Below are 26,526 nucleotides of genomic sequence, written 5' to 3'. Positions count from 1 at the left end.
TAGAAGCCATCCTAGAGTCATCCGATGATCGTCCAATTTCATTAGAAGTGATTTTCACATCATCAAGCTCTTGAAGTCATCAGCAAAGCTTTCTTCCCCACTTGTGCTTTCGGCACGTTTAAGGTTCCCCTATAAAAGAAAGACAGACAGAGCATCAGACGCTTGGCCTCTGCTCTTCTGCATGCTTCCCTGTTCTTCAGTGTTTAGCGCCTGCAATCTTGTTCCTGAGTCTTCGGCTCTTGATTCATCGCCTCTTCCAGCACCAAAGCTCTTCTCTGCTTCATCCCCGTTTCCTGGATACGCCCCCTTCTCCACAGCACTGTCACCTCTTCCTGCTCCGGAGTTCTTCCTGCTTTGTCCTTGTTTCCTGGCACACCCCTTTCTCCACTGCAACTTGTATAAAGCTGAAAGAAAGAAAGACAAAAAGGCATCAGGTATGTTTACTCAGCTTTAACGTGGAGCACCAGTAGGGAAGAGAATTTTGATGAAGGTATTGACAATCTGTTTAATTTCTTTGTATTTGTTTGGTTTTTGCCCTGTGGTACTGTCAAGAAACAGAGTCGTTTTTTCCTATTTACAGAGACTATTATTTAAGACTTTTACCTCATATAAAAGCAGAAGACAGATTCTGCAAGAAGTTGTGCATTCTTCAGGCTTTTGAGTTACTCACAAAAGAAAATAAAAGTATGTTTATTCATTGAAAGGACTTCAAAATAACTTGTTATTGATGTCAAGCAGTTTAGAGATTTAATGAATACCTTTCTGTTTTTGCAGCAATTGTTTTAAGTCAAAAGAGTCGTGTAATTTAGAGAGCCATTAAGACGAATCCTTCACAGTGATAAAAAGCATGTTTTTGTATTTTTAAATTATAGCAGGTGTTCTGAGAGATAAATGTTCAAATATTACTATGAAAACTGCATGATTTAATTGTTGGCATTTTTTAACAGACATACAACAACAGCAAAAAATGTAACATTCATTTTCCTGACTCCTGGCATCTCATCCTGCAGTCTCTCAAATCAACAGTAAATTTACACAGTCGCTTCCCAACAACAGGGTGACCTTAGATCCACAGCAGTTTGTTTGTTTTCTCTTTCTCTTTTCCCAACCCCCTTCCTCTTGGAACCTTCTCTGGCACAGTGCTGTTAACAATATCGTTACTGCCTGATAATGTTTTAGGGGGTGTAGGTCCCATTCATCTCGCCAAAGGAATGATCTGGAGTTCAGTTGAGAGGCTTCCTGACAATGCCACTGCACTCTACAACACACCACAACTCTATGACATGCCACTCCACCCTACGGCACCCCACTTTATGGCCGTCCATTCTAAGACACTCCACTCTATGTTAAGCCCCTCCACTGTATTCTATGAGATGCCACTACACTCTATGACACTCCTATCTACTCTGCAGCACACCACCCCACTTTATGCCACTCCGTTCTACCCCACTCCATTCTATGGCACTCTACTCTATGCTACTCCCTTCTACGGCTCTCCGCTGTCTACTATGACACTATACACCATGACTCTCAACATCACAGCACTCTACACTACAACACTCTACGACACAACTCTCTACGACACTCCACTCTATGGGACTTCCCTCTATGCCACTCCACTCTACGCCTCTTCACTCTACAACACTCTATGACTCTCTATGCCACTCTACGACACAACACTCTAGCCTACGACAATCTAAGTGGAAGACACACAAATTATTGTGTCACTCACCAACAGTATTTGGGCATCCGCTGCAAATTTTAAGAGCTGCATGCAGACTGTGGCCTCCTTGAATGGTAGGCAACTACCTGCAATTCAGTGGGGACAAGACAGACGTTTTGATATTTGGCAGTCAACAAACAATATGGTCCCACTCCTGGTGGCCCGAAATGCTTGGCTCATGCCCCTGCCCAGCCTCAGCAGCAAAGAATCTTGGTGTCATTGTTGACAGCTCTCTTTCTTTTAACCCCCAGATCAACAGAACGGTCTCTACCTGTTTTGGTATCATTAGGATTCTGAGGAAGGTCCTTCCTTGTCCCTCCTTTCCTCCCTAAAGCAGGTAGAGGTGGCCCTGGTTCTGTCCAAATTGGATTATGGTAATGCGCTCTACCTGGACATCAATAAGGGTGCCATTCACAAACTGCAGCTTGTACAGAATGCAGCAGCCAGACTTGTAAAGGATCTTCTCAAATTCCATCCTGTTTCGGCATCCATTCGTAAGTTGCACTGGCTTCCCTTAGAAAAAAGAATTCTGTTCAAGGCCCTCTGCCTTGTCCATAAGGCCTTTTACAACACTGGCCCGACAGGCATTAAACGGCTCTTTCTACGGTATGTCCCCACCAAACAACTGTGGTCTGCCTCCAAAAACTGGTTGGTAGCTCCCAGGTTCAGGTGGGGGTGAATAGCCTTTTCTGTTGCTGCCTCCAAGCTCTGGAATTCTCTCCCCCTACCGATCTTTAGGCAGGACTCTCGCCTTTCGTTCCGCAAGGCATTTAAAACATGGGTCTTCACTCTCAACTGTTTGGCCTTTTCTGTACTTCATCCGGCCTCCCGCTCTATCTGTAGCACCTTGACGCCCTTGGGCAAAGTTTGTGCTTTATAAGACTAATATTCATTCATTCATTCACTTCACACGACTCCACCACACTGTACAACGCTCCAATATATGGACCACCACTCCACTCTACTCCACAATACGCCATTCTACTTTATGCCACTGCACTCAACAACACTCTACTCCACTCTATGCTAATCTACTCCACTCTGCGACCCTGCACGACACACCATTCTATGACACACTACTCCACTCTACTCCACGACTCGCCATTCTACTTTATGCCACTGCACTCTACAACACTCTACTCCACTCTATGTACCTACATTCTATGCCACTTTAGTCCACTCTCCGATACTGTACGACACGTCATGCCACTCCAGTCCACTCTATGACACACTACTTCACTGTATGACATGGAACTCCACTGTACGACACACCACTCCATTCTACAACCTCTACTCCCCTCTACGACACACCACTCCACTGCACTGTACGCTCCTCCACTCTATGACACTGTACGACACACCACTCTACAATACACCACTCCACTCTACAGTACAATTTGCCACTCCACTCTATGCCACTCCAGTCTACTCTATTGCACTCTACTGTGCTCCACTGTATGGCCCTCCACTCTACAACACACTACTCTACACTATGCCACTCTACAGCACTATACAACACTTTACTTAACTACCTGTATGACACTCCATGCAATGTTACTCCACTGTACTCCATGACACATGACTGGTCTATTTTCCATTGTTCTACACAACTCCACTGTATGCCACTCCACTCTACACCACTGTATGCCACTTAACTCTGACACACTCAATCTAAGACTTGACCACTCAACCTAAGACTTGAACAGTTGGAAGCAAGTTTCCACAGAAATCTGAAGATGTGGCTCTTTAGACAGAGCTAGAAGCCCATCCAGCCCTGACTCCTGACCTTGACAAGATGCTACTGCTCAGCATGGGGCCACCCGGAGTAACTAGGTGCTCTATAAATGCCAAATTCATTAATTCATTCATTCACACTGTACAACATGCCACTCCACTGTACAACATTCCATTCTACAACATTCTCTACTCCACTCTATGCCCCTCCACTGTACGCTACTCTACTTTTCTGCTGAACATACAACTCTTCAGTCCACTGCGCAACACGCTACTTCAGTCTAAGACATGCAACTCCACTCTATGAAACTCCACTCTATGACACTCAACACCACTCCACTCTACGACATGCGACTCCACTGGATGGAATGCCACTCAACTGTACACCACTCCAATCTATGCCACTCCACTGTATTGCACTCCACTCTATGCCACTCCACTCTACACAACAGCACTCTACACCAGGGCACCATACCACTCAACACTCTAGGCCACAACACTCTATGGCACAGCACTCTATGCCATGACTCTCTATGCCTCGGCACTCTGTGATACAACACTCCAGTCTACTCCACTCTTGTCTATGCAACTCCACTATGGTACATTTAACAACATCCCACTACACCCTATCACATGCCAGTCCAATCAACCCACTGTAAGAAAGTCCACGCCCCTCTACAGCACTCCATGCCATTGCACTTTATGTCATACCAATCCACTGTACAACACACCACTGCACTCCATGACATGGCACTCCACTGTATGGCATTCCAGCTTATGCCTTTTCACTGTAAGACACTTAACGGCACTACTGTGATACTCCACTGTACGGCACTTCACTCTATGCCACTCCACTCTACTCCACTCTATGCCCCCCCACTCTATGACACTCTATTCCCCTCCATGTCACGCTACAACACTGTACTCCAGCCTAAGACACTCTAAGGGCCAAATGTACAAAGCGATTAAGCATTTCACAATAGCTCAAATCACTATTTTTGGCGGTTAAGAAATGCTAAATGACCTTTTGTACAAAGGCTAAATTGCGGTCATAAATTGTGATTCCTACGTGGTAGAAATCGCAAATCGCAACTGTGATTTAGGAAATCGCAAATAGGGATTATCTATTTGCGATTCCTAAAGCACATGTACAAAGCATTTCCTAAATGTGAATTCGGTATTTAGGAAATACTATTGCCATCGACTCAAAGTCAATGGTAGCCATGTGCAAAATTAAAAAATGGATTTAAAAATGCATTTTTTTTTATCTGACATGAAGCGTACGTATGTCACTAAGGGCATATGTGCATTAACATGTGCACTATGAATTCCGGGGGACCTTGAGGCAGAGGCACCCTTGGGTTTGGATTTCCTAAATAGCGATTTCCTAATAAATCGCTATTTAGGAAATGCAAATCATTTCATAGTTGGAATGCAAGAACATTTCCTATTTGCAATTTCCTAATAGCAATTCCTACTTTGTAGGGATCACTATTAGGAAATTGCAAATTTGTACATATCATTTTGCTTTTCCTAAATAGCAATTCCTGCAGAATCACTATTTAGGAAACGCAAAATAAGAATTTTGTACATCTGGCCCTATGGAACTTCCTCTGTACCACTCCATGCCACTTTACTCCGATCTACTGTAGGACACACTACTTCACTCTACTCTCCTACTCCACTCTATGCTACTTCACTCTATGCCACGCCACTCTAACCCACTGTACAACATGCCACTCTGTGACACACCACTCCACTCTACTCCATGACATACCGTTCCACTCTATGCACCTCCAATCTATGCCAATCTACTCCACTCTGCAACACTGTATGAGACACCACCATGACACACCTCTCCACTCCGCTCTACTCTACAGCATGCCACTCCTCTCTTTGCCAATGACCTCTTCAACAATCTACTCCCCTCTATGTCCCATCGCTCTACGCCACTTTACTCCACTCTACAACACTGCCTAACACACCACTCCACTGCACTCTACGACCATTCCACTGTATGACACGCCACTTGACTGTACAACAGACCACTCCATTCTATAACACTCAACTCTACTACACTACACAGAACTCCACTCAAAGACACACTACTCCAGTCTATGACATATGTCTACACTTTACACCACTGCACTTCATGCCCCTCTACTATAAAACACTGTGCGACACTCTACAACACGCTACTCCATTGTATGACATGCCAGTTCAGTCTAAGACATGCTCCTCCACTCTACGACACTCCACTCTAATCAACTCTACAACATTCCACACCACTCCAATCTGCACCATGCACCTTCATTCTATGAAATGATGGTCAACTGTACATCAACCCACTCTATGCCACTCCAGTGTATGCCACTCCACTCTATGCAGCAACACTCTACACCATTACACTCAATGCCACACCCCTCCATGCCATAATGCTCTATGCCACAGCACGCTACACTACAACACTCTATGCCACGGCACTTAATGACATGACACTCCACTCTACGGCACTCTTGTCTATGCAACTCCACTGTACTACATTTAACAGCACCCCACTATTATGTATCACATACCATGCCTCTCTACCATATCCCACTGCACTGTACCACATTCCACTCTATAACACTCCACATCATTGCACTCTGCGTCTGCGACACAGCACTCCACTGTATGACATGCCACTCCACTCTAAAACATGCCACTACTCTTTGGCATTCCAGTGCATGCCCTTCCACTGTAGGATACTCAATAGCATGCTACTCTATGACACGCCACTTCACTCTACTCTATGACACGTGACTGCACTCTCCGCCACAATATTGTATGCCACACCACTCTATGCCGCTCCACTGTACTCTATGGGGCCGATTCACAGAACTAATCTGAGACAAAATCCTAAACTTTTTACTTTTGGTATTCACAGAAGGCATTTAGTAGTAGTAAAGTTAGGATTTTGTCTTAAGTTTGACTTAAGACAGACGTAAGACAGACTTAAGACAGACTTAAGACAAACTTAAGACAAACTTAGGACAGACTTAAGACAAACTTAGGACAGACTTAAGACAACCTTAAGACAGACTTAAGACAAAATCCTAACTTTACTACCACTAAATGCCTTCTGTGAATACCAAAAGCAGTAAATTTAGTATTTTGTCTCAGATTAGTTCTGTGAATCGGCCCCATATGGCACTGTACGCCATGACACTCCAAGTCACAACACTCTGTGCAATGACATGCCATGACACTGCGCTCTGCGGCATTCCACACTATGCCACTCCAATATACTTCACTCTATTGGGGTCATTATGATGGCGGTCGGATGCTCGTATCAGGATTGGGACTGACCAACAATTTGTCGGTGGTCCCACCTGCCAGATTTTGACAGACAATGAGGAGGCAAAATTACTTATTTGTTTAATTTTCCCTTGTTGTCGTCTGTCAAAATCACCCTCACCCGGCCCACCGCTCTTACCTGCATGGGCCTCAGCTGGCTGCCGTGTAGGTGGTCGGAAACATCTCTTTTTCTATTGTGGCTTGTGCTGCAGCCTGGAAAATGGCCACAGCACAAGCTGCAATTGAAAAAGAAATGTTTTTAAACATCTATGCACTATGCCTGACACATGGTGCATGGATGTTTGGGGGGGCACCACATGTGCCCCCCTAGCCCCATAGCAGAGGCCCATGAGGGACAGGGGCCCTGCTAGGGGCCCCAAAGTCCCTTTCTATCTGCTTTTACATGGCAGTCGGACCGCCATGTAAAGGTTGAGGGAAGGTTGAGGGAAAGGGACATCCTAAGCCCTACGGCGGTGCCTCGGCAGGCGCCACCTCCATTGTAGGGATTAGGCTATGACCGCCACGCAGATGTGCTCCTTGAGCCTGTAGGAGGCAGCGGTAGTTCCCCCCCCGCCCAAATCAATCCAATTGCCGGTATTGAAAACTGGCGTTCAGACCAATACACTGGATACTGGGTGGACCGCCACCAACGGCCTTCCAACTGCCTATCGGTGGCTGTCTGCCCGACATTGTAATTGGGCCCTATGACACACTACACCATTTTGCCACTCTATGACACTGTACTCCAGTCTGTGACACTATTCACATCTCCTTCTATGCCACTCCACTTCACTTCAATCCACACTAGTGTATGACACTCTACTCCACCTTACTCCACTCTACTCCACTACTTCACCCTACATCACTTCACTCCACTCTAAAATGCTGTAAAGCATGCTTCTCTATAATACATGACTCAACTTTACTCCACGCCACACCACGTCACTCCACTGTACACCACTCCACTCCACTGTATAACAATCCGGCCACTCCACTCTATGACATGCCACTTAACTATCTGACATCCCACTGCAGTCTGCGCCACTCCAATCTATGCCCTACCATTCTAAGATACTATACAACACACCACTCCACAACACTCTACTCCACTGTATGGCCCTCCACTATATGCCATTCTACAACACTATACGACACACCACTCCACTCTACGACACCTCACTGCACTGTACGACATGAAACTCCACTCTATAATACTCCATTGCACTCTAAGAGACTCCATGCCACTGTATGACATCCCACTCGTCTACTACATGCCGCTCCCCTCTACGACACCCAACTCTATGACACTGCATGCCACTCCACACTATCACACACCAGTTCACTCTATGACTGACATGCCATTCCCCTTTACTACATGCCACTATATGACATGCCGCTCCACTCTACACCACTGTATGACACTCTATTCCACTCTATAATGCTCCTCCACTCTACGACACTGTGCTCCACTCCACTGTATGCAATTCCACTGTATACACTACTCCATTCTGTGTAACTCCACTGTATTACACTACACTATACGACACTCTCCACCAATGTATTGTAAATCTTTTCCACTTTATGACACTCCACTCTATGATTTTAAACACTTTTTTAATACAAAATAAAAACCACTGAAATTTAATGAAAAAAACAAAGGTGAGTTATACTTGGGAAACTCTTCTTTATTCTTTCAAACCAGACTTGAACTACACAAACATTAGAAATTCTAAAGTTATATTTATACCTTAAAGTTATAATTTAGGCACTACCTTCAAATTACTATAAGTTCATTTATTCTTTCTATACTAGCCAAATTTAAAACTACACCAGCAGTAATATTCTAAAGTTACAGTTATGCCTTAAATTTATAGTCTATGCACCACCTTTACTCTAATTCTCGCTTCTCTTTACACACTATTGTCAACCCACTAGCCACAATACATTAACTATAACTCACACCTACTCATGCACTGCTTATTCCCTTTCATGTTACATCACTTATAGCATGTTAAATCATAGCATTCCTATCAAGACTCATTACATATATATTGAAATAATTTATAAAACACTGTACTTGGTAGAGTGGTGAGTTATAGTTAATATAGTGTGGCTAGTTTGTGACTATCAATGGGCATGTAGGTGGGTGTTTGCAGTAGCCTGTCCCCCATAAACCCCTCCCTGCCTTACGTTTCCCGAAACCCCTCCCATTTTGAAGACTTCCCTTTTTTTCTGGCGAATCATACTTGTCCCTTCCACTTCTACTATTAAAAAGTAGGCTTACCGGTGTTGAGCTCTCTGTCATTGTGGGAGAGATATGTGCTCAGAAAAGATGCTGTAGCAACTTTAGAAGTGCAGTTTATGAATAGCAATGGGCATATTCTTTGATTGGGACAGTGTTTTATATTTGCACGGCTCTCTCTCAAACCCTCCCGTTTTGGTGTATTTACAATTTTCCAGCCATTCCTCCATCTCTGCAACATTTACTACTGCAGCGATCTCTGCACTCATGGCAGGGATCCCCCCATAGAAAAGATAGGAGACGATGGGGAGGTCTCTGCATGCAGGTTTGTAAATTGCATTTTGCAGTTTGTGATTAAGCCCCTATATATTTTCAGTCTATGTTTTCACATTTAACCCTGACATTCCAACCAACAGGAAATTAATGTAATACTGAATATCGAGGCTGTGAATATCCTTGATACAATATCGAAAACCAAAATATTGAATGGTAAGTAGATAAAGAGTAAGTATAGGTTTACTATCCCCAACTTCACATTCACGTACTTTGAACATATATATATATATATATATATATATATATATATATATATCCACTGAAAAAACCATAGGTTTCAGGGGCGTTATAGTTAGCTGGACTTTTCACTCGTACAAAACCATTGAAATTCCCCCGTTATAGTTAGTTCAGCTAACTATAACTCGCGCGCCCGCAATGCACTGCTGATGACGTCACATATTACATCACTCATGACATGGTCAGTGACATCACTCATGACATCACTGATGACATCTCAAATGACATCACTGATGACATCACTGATGACATCATCCAGTGAATGTGTGTTTTTCTGAAATTACATATGTTTCATATATGTATATCTCAAGGTCGATGGAAGAATAAATGGGTATATAAGTGTCTAAATGGATTATTTGTTTTTGAAACATTGATTGTATAACTGACTGATTAAGTGTATCTTAGTGAATACATGGCTTGGTGAGTAATGTTTAAATATGTAAATATCAGTCTCTCACTTTGTGTATAAGTGGCTGCATGGGTTGGTGAGTAGCTACATGAGTGTCTATATAGGTTATTAGTTGGTTTTTTGAGTATCAGTATGAGTGTCTGAGTGTCTATGGTTCGGTGGGGGGATTACATAGTGCATAGGTGCATGAATGAGTGACTCACTGTTTGTATGTGTTGAGGACAGCATGTGTGCGGGACTGTATGGGTGGATGAGTATGTGCATGGGTGTGTTAGTGAGTGAATGACTGTCTCAATAGTGTCTTTATGAGTAAATACGTATGTTTTAAACTAGTATATGTGACTATTGGTGTATATAAGTGAGTATATGTGAGAGTGAGAGATTGAAAGAGTTCCTGTATGAATAAGTATGTGTTTCTATAAGTGACTGTTTAAAAGACTAAGTATGTGTAAGTTTCTGTAGAAGTAAGTGTTGTGGTATGTGTATAACTGTATATGCAAGTAAATGGATGTTTGATTCTTTATTAGCATGAGTGACTATGTGTGTGAGTAACTCTATGGATGAGTGGCGTTGTGTAACAGGATGTATCGGTGTATGAGTACATATTATGAGTGAGTACATGTATGAGTGACTGTATAGGACTGTTGGTGAATGAGTGGATGTGTATGTGGATCTTAGAATTACTGAATAGGTTGTTGTAACAGATATTGGTATGTCCATTGTTTTGAAAAGTTTAGTTTCTATTTTTGAATGTGTGTATCAAAGGTTATATTAGGGGGAGAGGAGGTCTGCCACTCTATCACAAGGATGATGTCATCAGTGATGTCATTTAAGATGTCATCAGTGATATCATGAGTGATGTACTGACCATGTCATGAGTGATGTAATATGTGACGTCATCAGCAGTGCATTGCGGGCGCGCGAGTTATAGTTAGCTGACCTAACTATAACGGGGGAATTTCAATGGTTTTGTACGAGTGAAAAGTCCAGCTAACTATAACGCCCCTGAAACCTATGTTTTTTTCAGTGAATTTCTAAGGTTTTTTAAATGCTAATTCCTAACTATAACGTGCCTGAAATCTATGGTTTTTTCAGTGAATTTCAAAGGTTTTTTAAATGCTAATTTCTAACTATGCCTACAGAGGTAGGACATGTGAAGAAAGAAGAAAAAACGCACAGAAAGAAAAAAAAGAAATGCAGAAAGAAGCAACAGAGTTCCTCAAAGACGAAGAAAAGTGCAGGAAGAAGGATAACGTGCAGAAAGAACAAACAGAAGAGCAGAAAGAAGCCTTGTTGCAAAATCATCCTGTACCCTCAACTTTTTCAGACGGATACTGGTGGTAACTGAGTCTGACTAACCAGTCCTAGAGCCAGTGCTATGTTAAAAGACACTCAGAATACAGTGAAAACACCTACATACACTAGGGTACACTATGCGTTGGGGTCCCCCTGTGATCAGCATGACCTCCTCTGTAAGCCCCTAGTATATAATAGGGCAGGGGATGAAAACTACCTCTTAAAACATGCCACAGGGTGTGTTTGCACACGTCACCTCAGGCCTCGTCCCCTCACTTCCCCACTGTGTAAACACGCCCTGTGGCCGTTTTAAGTTGGGAGATTAAGTCCCCTTGAATCCTGAGGGTCCCTAGGGTCCAACTAGACCACTAGGTACCTCCAGTAAGCGCCACAGAGCTGCGTTGCAGACAGATGTAAAAAGGGGCACGGCCTAGACCACCTGTCTGCAACGCAGCGCAGCGGCGCTTACTGGAAGCACCTGGTGGGCTAGTTGGGCCCCAGGGTCCCTCAGGATTGAAGGGGAATTATTTCCCCAACTTAAAACGCGCCACATGGCTTGTTTGCACACGTTAACTCAGGCCCCGTCCCCTCCCTTCACCACTGTGTAAACACACCCTGTAGCCGTTTTTAGTTGGGCGATTAAGTTCATTTGAATCCTGAGGGTCCCTAGGGTCCAACTAGCCCACTAGGTACCTCCAATAAGCACCACAGAGCTGCGTTGTAGAGAGGTGTAAAAAGTGGCACGGCCTGGACCACCTCTCTGCAACGCAGCTCAGTGGCGCTTACTGGAAGCACCTGGTGGGCTGGTTAGCCCCCAGGGGCCCTCAGGATTGAAGGGGAATTATTTCCCCAACTTAAAACACGCCATAGGGCGTGTTTGCACACGTCACCTCAGGCCCCGTCCCCTCCCTTCCCCACTGTGTAATCACGCCCTGTGGCTGTTTTTTAAGCTGGGAGATTAAGTCCCCATGAATCCTGAGGATCCCTAGGGGCAAAATAGCCCACTAGGTATGTCCAGTAAGCGCCATTGCAGAGAGGTGTAAAAAGGGGCACGGCCTGCACCACCTCTCTGCAACACAGAGCAGTGGCGCTTACTGGAAGCACCTGGTGGGCTATTTGGCCCCCAGGGTCCCTCAGGATTGAAAGGGAATTATTTCCCCAACTTAAAACGCGCCACAGGGCGTGTTTGCACACATCACTTCAGGCCCCGTCCCCTCCCTTCACCACTGTGTAAACGCACCCTGTGGCCATTCAAGTTGAGAGATTAAGTCCCCTTGAATCCGAAGGGTCCCTAGGGTCAAACTAGCCCACTAGGTACCTCCAGTAAGCGCCACAGAGCTGCGTTGCATAGAGGTGTAAAAAGGGGCGTGGCCTCAGAACACCTGTCTGCAACGCAGCTCCCTGGCGCATACTGGAGATACCTGTTGGGCTAGTTGGCCCTCAGGGACCCTCAGCATTGAAGGGGAATTAATTCCCCAACTTACAACTGGCCAGGGGGCTCATTTGCAGAGTGCTGCAAGGAGGGGGCGTGGCCTCCGGCGCGATGCCGGTCTTTTATTTTTTTTATTTTTTTAAGAAGGAGGGCTGTGTGGCCCCCTTCTTTTTCTAATTTACTGGCCCTGGGAACCCCATCCCCCAGGGCCTGCACCCTCATTTTTTTGTTGAAAAAAATTAATTTGGCCCTCCCAAGGCCTTAATCGGCCCCGGGGACCCAGACCCCCGGGTAATGGCCTTTTTTTAAATGTTATTCTTTCGGAGGGGGCTGCATTGCCCCCCTCCTCAGGCCACTGATGGCCCCCGGGGACCCCATCCCCGGGGCCAGCCTTGGATTTTCTATTATTTTAAAAAAATATATATTTCTAGAAACACCTAGGACATGCTGGACAAACCGTACGTACCTATCACCATGACGATTTGCGTGATATTCATTTAAAGGCGACTATGCATAGAATGAATCCACATGGAATGTATTTACACCGCTAGTGAAGCTCTGACGTGTCTGACGCCCTACCGTGCCTAATCCCGGCACCTCCGCCGGTGGGTACTCTCCAAGGAGACACCCTTGTCGTTTATTTATACAAACAAGGGTAGCTATTGACGGGCACATTTAATATACACGCACACCAAGCCATTCAAAGGGGATTTGACTAAAATTCGACCAAACTATGCAAGAAACCCCCCTCACGGTTAATAAAATACACATCCACCACCGGATGTGTAATACTTTTTATTTTACTCTCTGGAAAGGAGACGAACCTCACTTGAGAGTCACAGCGTGCACCTTGCTGAGCCCAATGCTGTGTTACACCCACCAGTGCCCGCAGAGTGCCTCACACCTCTGTGTTGTATTCCACCAGCTAGTGCGCATGCTATGACACTCGCTAGCCCATGTGAACTGTAACACCACCCCGTGAATATGTCATGCCACACTTGCCTTCGCACGGGTTATATTGCCCCAACTAACATGCCTTCCACGATGCCTATGTTATAACGCACAGCGCTATGCCATACATATTACAATCTGGGATCCATATCTTTGTCACAGTGCATATACAACGTTACACTCCCCAGCACCTATTTTATATTACAACTTTAGAGACTAGTTAGGTTACACAACACTGCCCTGTGCATATTACACTCCAAGGCGCATATCGCATAGCACGCGCTAGTGCCTGTGCTATCTCGTGCTCTCCAATGAATCTGTCATTGCGTTCAATGTATTGCATATTATATTTCACGCCCCGGTTCATTTTATATCACACTTTTTGGTGCATAGTTTATACCATATACTATATCTAGTTTTAATTTTCAATCGTGCTCTCAGGACTATGTTCTATATAACACTGCGTCCACCTACCCTTTTCACGGTCATTACATTTTGCGATGGGGAGTGGAGGGTCAGGGGTTGTTTCTGCCAAGTGAGCCCAGAGTCACAGTCACAAACTTCCTCTTCTTCCTGAATAAAAGTGAGATTATGCTGCATACTTGTTCATATTTTAAATAGTTCACACAGACACACATTTTAAAAACAATAAAGTTCCTAATATCCACCTTCTCTGAACAGTTAGCTTGCTGCCCTATCCACCTCCTCCCTATCCTCTGTTGTCTGAATCCATGTACTAGCCTCCTCCCTCCTGCCATGCATGGTCTGATTTGCTGCCACTGCCCTCCATTTAGCATGATGTACCAGTCCACTCCTCCTGCCCTCCATTGCCCAATTATATGGCCCATCATTGACCTCCTGTTTAGCCTCTGTGCTTAGCTTGCTGCCCCTATTCTCCTTCCCCCTGCCCTCCGATGTCTTTGTGCATGCCCCTGCTCCATCCTTTTTGCCCACCATGTTCCATGGACCTGCCACTCCTATCTACTCTGAGTGTTCTGTTGAGCTGCCACTCCCCTCCCACCTGCCTAGCATTGTCAGATGACTGTAACCTGTCCCTGCCACCTCCACCCTGCCTGTCCACATGCCATGCTCCTATCCCCTTCCTCCTGTCCTCCATGGTCCATTTTACTGTCACACTCTTCTGCTCTCCCTGGTCTGTTATGCTGCAACTGCTCCTCCTGCCTGCCCCGCGTGGTCTGTTGTGAGGCCCCTTTCCCTGAATTCTCTTGTCTGTGCCCAGGTCCTGGCCCTCCCATCTATCCTCCATGGTCCTTTGTGCATGCCCCTGCACCCTCCTTCTTGCACATCATAGCCATTGTGCTGCCAATAACCCTCCCGCTTGCCATGCATGGTCTTCTGTGCTGCCATGGCCCCTCCCACCTTCCCTGTGTGGTCAGCTAGCTGCCCCTGACCCCCTCCCACCTTCCCTCCATGGTCTGTGTTTATGCCATCATAGTCTCATTGTTGCTCTCCATGGTGTGTCTTGTTTCTAGTGCCCATCCTGCCTGACCTCCATGGTCATCTTGCTGCTCCTGCCCTGCCCCCTTGCCCCCAGCCCTCTGTTTCCATGTGCAGACCCCTATTCCCTCCCTCCTGGCTTGTATGTTCCATTGTAATGCCCCTGATCCGTCCCTCCTGCCCTTTATGGTCTGTTATGCTGCAGCTTTCTCTCCTGTCTGTCCATTATGGTCAGCTAGCTACCATTGCCTCTTTCCCCTCTGTTCTCTGTTGTTCATGTGCATGGTCCTGTCCCCTCCCTATTGCTTTCTATGGATTGTTGTGCTGCACTCCCGCCCCCCATGCACTGTGTGGTGTATTGTGCTGCTGCAAACCCTGATGCCTGCCCTGTAGGGTCTGTTTGGTGCACCTTTCCATGTCCCTCCTGTCCTCTGTTATCTGAGTCCATGTCCCTACCCCAATTCCTCCTGCCTACCATGATCCAATGTACCATACTTGCGAACATTTTGAACTTGGTAAGAGGGAGATTTTGAAAAAAAACTGGGGGATTTTCCCCTTTGAGTTACATTGAAAAAGAGGAGATTGTAAACAGGAGACAGATCAAATAAAGCCCATTTGAGCTTAAAAACATTGGACGTTTCCTGGCTGAAACGGGTCTGTTGGCATGTATGGTTGTACTACCACTGCCTCTTACTTCTGCCCACAATGGTCTATTATATTGCCACAGCCTCTCTTGCCAGTCCTGTATTGTTGGTTTGTTGCCCCTGCCCCCCTTTCCACTGCCCTCCATAGTCTGTTGTGCTGCCGCTGCCCTTCCTGCCTGCCCAGTGTGGTCAAATTGTTGCCTCTGCACTCTCCTACCTGCCTTCAATTTTCAGAGTACGTGCCCCTGGCCTCTGCCTATCAACAGTATCCCAATGAACAACTAGATTGCTAACATTCTATATTTATTACAAAAGTGTGGAACGCCTGACGTCATCTTGATGTAATCAAAACTGTAATCCCTAGAGTATTTCTTTTAGAAATTACATATATGAGAGGGTCTTATTTGCATCAAAATTATGGTTAGTGCTCTAAAAAACTAAAATGAGGACATATTTTCTGAGTTTTCAAATAGCGACAAAGAACTTTAAAATTATTTGTAATCTTTATGTTTTTTAATCCAGTGCACCACTTGATTAAATGTTGCACCTAGGGGAGAGGATGTGGTGTTACTTCCAGAGCTGCAGACTTTGCAACTGGGGAACCAGGTTGGAGTTTCTGCTTCAGCTCAACATTCTGTGATTCTGGTCAAATCACTTAATCTCCCCATGTCTACAACCAAAATGAATTTGATCTTGTGTGATGTAACCAAAGCTAATGTAAAGCACTCCAATACCTGACAAGTCTGCACTATATAAAACTGCAAATACACAAACAATAAGTGTTTTGCACACTTCTGTCATTGGGCTACATGTGGGCTACATCTGGGTGATATTTGTGCTGCATTTGGGCTCTTTTGTCTCTGGTGACCATCTTGGGAGATTTATTTGTTATGAAGTTTCCTAATTTACTCATTTACTGCGGTCTCCTCAGTAGGAAATGCTTTCAGTTTTTTACTTTGATTCCATCAAGAAGGTATTCAGATATGTCACACAGTTGCCATAAATTCTGAATGTTAGCACTCTAGTTACTCATTAGATCACTGTAGTAAAGCTACTGCTCACCACGGAAGTCTGCTGCTGGTATTAAAAGTGCATGTTTCAGTCTGCATATCAGAATTTTTTAATGAAATAGACGAGAATTTGAGAAGTCACTCAAAAATGTGCCCTAATTTTTCTTTCGTCAGCACTAATCATAATTTCTAAGGCAAAATGAACCCCCTCATTGTGTTCCTTTTTAAATTAAATGTTTTAAGTGTTACCAGTTTATTCCAATCAAGATGGCTTCAGGTGTGCCATATTTTTGTCATAAGTAAGACAGTGAGCGCTCTAGTTGTTCTTAAGAACACTCTGGGACATTCTGTCATTGGGCTATACTTGGGCTACATCTGGGTGATATTTGGGCTACATTTGGGCTCTTTTGTCTCTAGTGGCCATCTTGGGAGATTTATTTGTTATGAAGTTTCCTAATTTCCTCATTTACTGCAGTCTCCTCAGTGGGAATACTTTCAGTTTTTTATTTTGGTTTCATCAAGAAGGCATTCGGATGTGTCACACATTTGCCATAAATTCAGAATGTTAGCACTCTTGTTCCTTATTAGATCACTATAGTAAAGCTACTGCTCACCAGGGAAGTCTGCTGCTGGTATTGAAAGTGCAAGTTTCAGTCTGCATGTCAGAATTTTTTAATTAAATAGAAGAGGATTTGAGAAGTCACTCAAAATGTGCCCTAATTTTTCTTTCTGCAGCACTAATCCTACTTTCTATGGCAAAATGAACCCCCTTATTTTGTTCCTTTTTAAATTAAATGTTTTAAGAGTTACTACTTTATTCCAACCAAGATGGCTTCAGGTGTGCCATACGTTTGTCATAAGTAGGACTGTTAGCACTCTAGTTGTTCTTTAGAACACTCTGGGAAGCTGCAGTAGAACACAAAGGAATCAACTGACAGTCTCTGCCCTTGTTGGATGTGCATGTTTTACTGAGAATGTCAGACTTCATTCTCACATGACTGAGAAAGATAATGTGAATTTACAGAAAATATGCTCTCAGTTTAGCTTATAGATCACCTTCCAAACCTCTGTGGGAAAAGCATGAGAAAATAGTTTTCTCTCAAACATGATTCATGATATCACAGCAGAAGGCTTTTTCACATGGTAAAATCACCTTAGAACACACCACAATTCCTAAAATGAGGTTGGTACCATCAGCAAATGATTTATAATGTAACTAAAGTCTTATAAAACTTCTATTAACTGCAATGCTTTTTAATGAGGTGTTATCATGTATATTGGTACCAAGATGGCTGCCAACACTTCTTGGAGGAAGTGCTGACAGCTAATCAGATCTCACGATGAGATGTGTGGTTAGGCTCCGCCCAGATATATATGTGATTTTACTTTTGATTTTCTCAGGCACTACTGAACAGATTTACACCATTTAAGCAAAAGGCATGAGTCTGAACTGAGGACTACCTCTTTGCCAAATTTGGTGTAATTTCGTTCAGCAGTTCGGGCTGTAGCTGCGTCAACAGGTCCTATGGGAAAATGCATGGGGAAAATGTGTTTTGGGACCCCCCTTTTTTCTCGGCCCCCGCTTGATGAATCACCGTGAAAGTTTCAGGATAGGAGCGGACCCGAACTGGCCAAAAGTTTGGAAACTTTCGCGAAGATTCATCAATCGACGCCAACGTTATTCCAAATAGAATGTTGCGGATTTCCTATGGAAAATAGGTCCTAACTATAACTACCTACTGGCGACTGCCAGTAGGTAATATATATATATATATATATATATATATATATATATATATATATATATATATATATATATATATATATATGTCACCAAGGTACATATATGTGGTGCTGGGCATAGAAAATGTATACTTATTTAACTTTTGGATTCCATATTTGTCCATGATGTTTGTATATTTGTATACCTCGATATTCTAGCTTCGATATTTAAGGCAAATGGTAGTGTGTTTAAGTTAAAATAATATACAAATCTTGTTTTGATTTGACGAATGGCCCTTTACGGTCATGGTGCAGCAGAGGCCCATCATCCACAACCCGTGGCTGACTGTTTCACCACACCTAGGTTCATAGCCCAGATGCAGGAGAATTTTCCCCATAAGTTATTTTTCAAAAATGGTGTCCACGCTATGGCACCACGCTGGACCAGATAGTATTTCTTTCCATGTTTCAGAGACTAACCCCCAAAGTGGGAAGTTGCTACCAGAAAATGGTCAATCAGTACCTTGACATGCTAGGAGTATTTAAGCTAGTGTGTAGGCAACATAGTTCATTATGTCAAGCTCAATACCTCCATGCGTAGCCTGATGGACCCAGGTAGAAGAAACATAGCCCACCTCTGTTGGAAATGTGGTCCTGCATAGCTCGGGCATTCTACAGCTATATGAGTAGGCCATGGCGGTAAATTCCATTCCGCTCGCGGCATTTGCGGAATTTCGGTAATTTTGCGTTCCGCGGAGAACGCGAAATTGCCCAAAAATCTGCTTTCCGAGGTTTCGCGAAATTTTTTCTTGTTCGTGTTCTCAAAATGCGCGTTCGCGAGATATTTCTCCCGGAGCACGCAAACAGCAACTATGAACAGGAAAAAAGCATCGCGAACATGCAATTCCGCGTGTTCGTGGAATTTCTGCATGTTCGCGGAGATTTTTTACCGTTTCGCGGAGATTTGCGTAACGCGGTTATGCAAATTCCGCCCACCCCTATATATGAGCTGCCAAGCTGGCCTACTGTGAAAGTATTTCTGACATCAGAGCCAACTTAGGCCCTGCTTTCTAGAGGTGGTTGGCAGAACATATGCCAGTTTGTGGCAGATTTCCCATTACTTTTTTGGCTTGTGCAGAATACTCAAGACACTTTTATAGTTAATTTGATTAAATAATAAAAAATAAAAAATTGAAATAGTTGATTCATCCTAACCAATTATTACTTTAGGTGATTCACCCTTTTTCTTTACACTGCTTGAATAACAAGGCACAGCTTTGGCAAGCCAATGAGTAAATCTATCATACACCGTTTAGGATCAAATTTATCTTCACATGTATTCTTTATCCTGGGATAATAGTGGGCAAATGATTGTCAAGGCTGAGAGGAATACATTGGATTTATTTCCGAGTAGAGGAGTTGGCCAGTTATGCAAAAAAATACCCAAAGGAAAATGAAGCACACCCATCCCCTTTGTCAGTCACTGTATGCCATGATAATCACAGACAAATAGAGAGACACTCCTGGCAGGGAGGAAGGTGCAGCCTCATAATAGGGACACAGAAGACTTAAATGATAATCATCCAGCATTGAAGATGATTCCAGAAGTACCAAATAACAGGGCACAGAGGGCCACTCATAGAAAAGATAGGGCAAGTGATGGTGTCAAATAGAGAACAATGATGCAGAAAAATCAGGGGAATTAGAGCATATGTAGATAAAGGTTAGCCTAATAAGGGGCCGATTCCGATCCTGGAAAAAATGTCCCCGTACGAATCGTATCCGGATTTTTTTCCGTACGAATCGTACAAGTACCGTACAAACTGGCAAGTACGATTCGTATGGGAAAAAGTCCATACGAATCGTATTGGGAAAATTCCCCCACACATCCTCGGGTCGGAAAACGTTTCCGACACGTCCCCAGACGATTTTACGTACAAATGTGAAAACTCAAGTCCGAGCGCACAAGTACGATCCGTACCGGGCGTCCGATGTTACAACTGCATGGAAAAAACACCGGCCGGACCGAACTCCCATAGCAACCATGGAGACATGTGCCCGCATACGCGCGAACCCCCCCCCAGCCCCAGTATGTATGCGCCAAACCCCCAGCCCCCCTGCGGAAGTACGCGCCGAACCCCCCGTGTATGTACGGACCGTACCCCCACCCGTGTATGTACGGACCGTACCCCCAGCCCCCCCGTGTAAGTACGGACCGTACCCCCACCCGTGTATGTACGGAGCGGACCCCCAGCCCCCCGTGTAAGTACGGACCATACCCCCACCCGTGTATGTACGGACCGTACCCCCACCCGTGTATGTACGGACCGTACCCCCAGCCCCCCCGTGTAAGTACGGACCGTACCCCCACCCGTGTATGTATGGAGCGGACCCCCAGCCCCCGTGTAAATACGGACCGTACCCCCACCCGTGTATGTACGGAGCGGACCCCCAGCCCCCCGTGTAAGTACAGACCGTACCCCCACCCGTGTATGTACGAAGCGGACCCCCAGCCCCCCCGTGTAAGTACGGACCGTACCCCCACCCGTGTATGTACGGAGCAGACCCCCAGCCCCCCGTGTAAGTACGGACCGTACCCCCACCCGTGTATGTACGGAGCGGACCCCCAGCCCCCCGTGTATGTATGGACCGTACCCCCAGCCCCCGTGTATGTACGGACCGTACCCCCAGCCCCCCATGTATGTACGGACCGTACCCCCACCCATGTACGTACGGAGCAGACCCCCAGCCCCCCCTGTAAGTACAGACCGTACCCCCACCCATGTATGTACGGGGGTACGGTCCGTACATACACAGGGGGCTGGGGGTCCGCTCCGTACATACACGGGTGGGGGTACGGTCCGTACTTACACGGGGGCTGGGGGGCTGCTTCGTACATACACAGGTGGGGGTACGGTCCGTACTTACACGGGGGGGCTGGGGGTCTGCTCCGTACATACACCTGTGGGGGTACGGTCCGTACTTACACGGGGGGGCTGGGGGTACGGTCCGTACATACACGGGTGGGGGTACGGTCCGTACTTACACGGGGGGCTGGGGGTACGGTCCATACATACACAGGTGGGGGTACGGTCCATACTTACACGGGGGACTGGGGGTACGGTCCGTACATACATGGGTGGGGGTACGGTCCGTACTTCCGCGGGGGGGCTGGGGGTTCGGCGCGTACATACGGGGGCTGGGGGGGTGTTCGGCGCGTACATACGGTGGCTGGGGGGGTGTTCGGCACGTACATACGGGGGCTGGGGGGGTACGGCACGTACCGGGCCCCCTATTCTGCTGGCATCGCGGCGTACTTAGCTTTTCCGGCACTTTTTGGGTGCCGTAAAAATATTGCCGTCCGGACTGCTGTGGGTACGAATCGTACTTGCTGGTACGTAAAAACAAGCCTACCTCCGTCCGGACATCACGTCCGGATCTCATTCGTATGTATTTTTCAGTCGGTCGGTGTTTTTTCCGACTCGTACGGAAATGGTGTTTCCGTACGAATCGTACTTGCAAGTTTGTAGGGTTTTTTTCCCGGGTACGAGTCGGACGGAGAAAACGCTCCGACCGACGGTTCGTACCCAGTTTTTCCAGGATCGGAGTCGGCACCTAAATAGTGATGGTGAGTTGTATTGTCAATACAACTAACAAACAACATGTTCATGATGTGGGGAATTGAATGTGAAGAGATTTACTTGGGTCAGAGGTGGTGAGAGATGGGGGAGAAGAAGTGTTGTATTGCTTTATTTGAGGTCCGTACACTTGGACCAGATGGTATTGTGATCTATCAGGCATGGCTAGGAGGAGTAGACCAAATGGCTAATACCAGACAGGGAATGTAAGACTGGTAGGTAGAAAAAGGATCAGAGTATCAAATCACTCAAGGGCATCCCGGTACTAGGCTCTCTAAAATGGAAGCAGGGCAGAACAGATTTTTTAGGGCTGTATAGTGGGATTTCCCTGTGATAGTGAAAAGGGCCTAGTATTTCTTTTCAGTACGTGAGGAAGATGAAAGGGGCAGGGAAGTGATAGAAAGGTGATCTCCCCAAGGACTGCCACAGGCCAGCTACTCCATCCACCTTTGTTTACTTCAGTGTTTCTTAGAATTGTACAGCTGTGCACACCTATTTACAGCTTAGAGTTGGGAAAATCAGTTGTCTCATGAATTGCTGCTCCTTACCCATACTTCGATGTCCATCCTGACATAATATATAACAAACCTTCTTTCAGGAAAAACATTTCTTTCTGTTTTTGGTTATTATTAATGACAATTGCTAAATTCAGTTCTATGGGATCGCTGGCTTCCTTCTATTCTGGAATCACTTATGTAGTTGGATACTTAATCTAGTAAACAGGCTGAAATTATAACTATGGATCTGTGTGCATGCACATTTACATCTTCTGCTGAATGTGCATGCACAGATATCCATACTGATGACATGCTTCACTACATAGTATCTATTTCACTCAATCAATCAATCAAACAGGACTTGTTGAGTGTGGAAAATCACCCATTAGGATATCCAGGTGCCGAGGACCTTGCTGCTTCAGGGGCCTTCAGTTAAACAGCCGGGTCTTGAGTCCTTTTCCTGAATGCCAGCAGAGAGGAAGAGGTCTGGAGGTAAAGGGGGTGGGAGGGTCATTCCAGGACTTTTCCGCAAGGTTGGAGAAAGAGCATCCTCTTCTGTTTGCAACGGTAGATGCAGGGAGGTGCGAGGTAGAGGAAAGCGGAGCACGGGTGTCTGGTGGGTTGGTGGAGGTTCAAGAGTTGATTGATGTATGCTGGTCTTTGATTGTGTAGGGCTTTGTAGGTGTGGATCTGCATCTTGAATTGACATCTCTTAAGAATGTTGAGCCAGTGGAGCTTCTTGAGGTGAGGGTTGATGTGGGCCCATTTTGGGAGGTCGAGGATGAGTCTGGTTACTGGATTCTGCATGGTGTGCAGTCTCTTCAGGAGGTGCGTGGTGATACATAGAGGGCCTCATTTATGAGGTTTTGCCCTAGGGCAGTACCAGAGGCTTACTGCTGCGCTGCCCTACGGCAAAAGAAAAGGGCAAGAATCCTGCACATTCCAGTCATTTTCACCTGACCCGACGCATAATGGGCTGGTGTGCACCAACGCAGGCACCTTTGCACCATTGTGCAAGGGAGCCTGCATTGCAAGGATGAATATTTTTGTGCAGAAAGAGAAAACGTCCTGCACAAAAACAACCACACGAGGTTTTATTCCTCCTTCTATGTGTACTGCAGAATACAGCACACATAGAAAAAGGAAATACAAGGAGTAATACAAATATTTCTCCTCGTGCCCCCGTTATGCAGAATGCAGCACACATAGAAAAAAGTAAAACTAGGAGAAATAAAGATATTTCTCCTCGTTGTGCCTCCCTTATGCAGAATGCAGCAGACATAGAAAAATGAAAAACGAGGAGAAATAAAGATATTCCTCCTCGTTGTGCCTCCCTGCTGTCCAAAAAAATGACAAGGTTGCAGGCATGGTCTGTCGGACGGGGTGAGGGTCCTAGTTCAATAGGCCACCAGGAGTCGTTCCACAGGGAGGTGTTGTTCTTGAAGACCGGCACTTCCGTAGGTGCCTAGTGGAAGAATATCCATTGTTTACTGTGCTCCCACAAATTTCTAACTCTGACTTCTGGTTTTTCACCTCTGGAGTAGCTGAGGCCTGCCAGCCATAAAATGTCAGGAGCCCTCAGCTATGGTATCATAACTTACACTTTGGTAAGTCAACTGAAATTGTACACTAAAGTTTTGGCAATTGCACACATTAAAGAATGCAAGAGTGAAGAGAATAATTTCACACTTGCATCTGAAATGATAACATGTAATTAGAAATCGTATTTTATCCAACACAATACAAGTCTTGCTTTTAAAAGCACAACATGGCTAAAAATCCCTAATTCCTTAATTTCTGATCTTAAAATGCGACAAGTTCTAAATTCACAGCATACACCTGATCTACACATACATTCAATGGATGTGTTAGATTTCATATTACTCATTAATGGATTGTGTTTATCCATGCCTTACATTATTTTATTTGCCAGCCTGTAATTAAGGAAGAGACAAGTCGCGTTTCTGGCTGATCTAATCCAGGAGAGAAAAGGCCACCTGCTGGACTTCAAAGAACAGAATTTAGATGGATTCAGGAAAAGAGACAGAGTCTTGGCTCCTAGGTCATATATCACTGTGACTAGATCCTGCAACACCATATTCTTTTAAAAAGGGGTAAACAATCTCAGAAAAGTGACACTGCACACAGAACTGAGACTCTGGGAGTCCGAGGATAGCTTTACGTTGACCAAATCACTTAAATTTTTTCAGAGATTACAACTGATTGAATATATGCAGAACATCTAAGACGGGTGCCAGAGCATGCAGATACATTAAATGTTATTCATAACTGTCTGGGTAGAGGTATCATGACAAATGTATAAAGCCATCTGAATGTTCCCTGCAGCATACTTCTGAAACTAATTTTTGGATAACATTTTATGTAACATTATCACTGGAAGCCTCATCACTGGTTGGTGCGCAACATATGGGATTGGAATTCTTTGTTTTGTACCATGAGCACATTGCTGGGAAATGCTTGCCCTTTTTCACATTTGAAAGATTTATGTGAGCACCTTTATCATGTCTGGGACCATTCAAATGAAATAAATAGGGTTGTTGTAATAAAGCACGCATACAGCAGATAATTATTTTCATCCACACTGCACACGTGCAATCACATCTGCAGGACGTGACATTATACCGTCATTACTGAAAGATTCTTCCACAAGTAAATGAAAGAACTGGTGGCACGTATACCATAGATTCAGATAGGTGAGATAATGGTGTTCTGATGCAAATAGAATTAGGTTTAAAAAACACAAGAAGGTCCAGGTGTCCACGATCAGACTAGTTGTAGAGTTATGTATCACTGATGAGGCATTTCTTAATGTATTGTCCAAAAAGTCTTACATACCTTTTATAAAAAGAAACTTTCACAACAGGTTTTTTTTTTTTAAATATATTCTTTTTCAATTTTAAATAAAAAATGCAATATACAGAAACCATGGGAACATCGAATGAAAAAAAACAGGTGAATGGTCTTCAACTTATAGACTAGCCATCTCTCTCTTTTATTCCTCATTTCTAATGGTGGGTCTAGTGCAGACACTTTTAGTGAGGTATTAATCATCATATGAGATCAACCAGAGTACTCTTAAGAGTTAACGAAAATATCACATCTTCTTTTCAGTTAAAGAGCGTTAGGGAGGTGTGTGATCCAGAATGTAGAATGCCACATCCAAAAAAGGTCTGCAGTATTGTCTATCCTCTCCACTCCACCTAAACATTTTGATGATAAGTGTCAAATCTAAACATGGGAAATCCAATAGGTTGCGGATTTTGCAGTCTCCCTTTCCTAATATTGCAAATATCGTTCTGCTCTCTGGAGCAGTGAACAAACACTGGTCCTCATTACCATGGCGGTCGGACGAGGGTCAGACCGCCATCATATCTGTATGGTAAACTCCCGACATGTAGCTGGTGTCTCCACCTACCTCATTACGATGCGACCAATGTGAAGGTGGTCAGAAACATGCATTTCAATTGTGGTTGACCACGGCCCGTAAAAGGGCTGCAGCACAAGCCACAATTGAAAAGGGCATGTTTTGAAACCTCCATGCACTGTGGTGCCTGGCACACTTTGCATGGATGTTTGGGGGGCACCACATGTGCCCCCTGGGCCCATAGCAGAGGCTCACAGGGGACGGGCCCCAGCTAGGGGCCCCCATTGTCCCATTCTGTCTGCCTTTACAGGAAGGTCGGACTGCCGTGTAAAGGCAGGGGAAAAGGCACATCGTAATTCCTACGGTAATGCCTCCGCAGGCGCCACCCACCATTGCAGGAATTACGCTCTGACCGACGCTCCCACAAGCTCCAACCGACCACATCATTATGCGGGGGTCAGACCACAGCCTCAGAT

This window comes from Triturus cristatus, chromosome 1_2, assembly GCF_964204655.1.
Source record: "Triturus cristatus chromosome 1_2, aTriCri1.1, whole genome shotgun sequence".
NCBI lineage: Eukaryota > Metazoa > Chordata > Amphibia > Caudata > Salamandridae > Triturus > Triturus cristatus.
Note: the sequence above shows the minus strand (reverse complement) of the source record.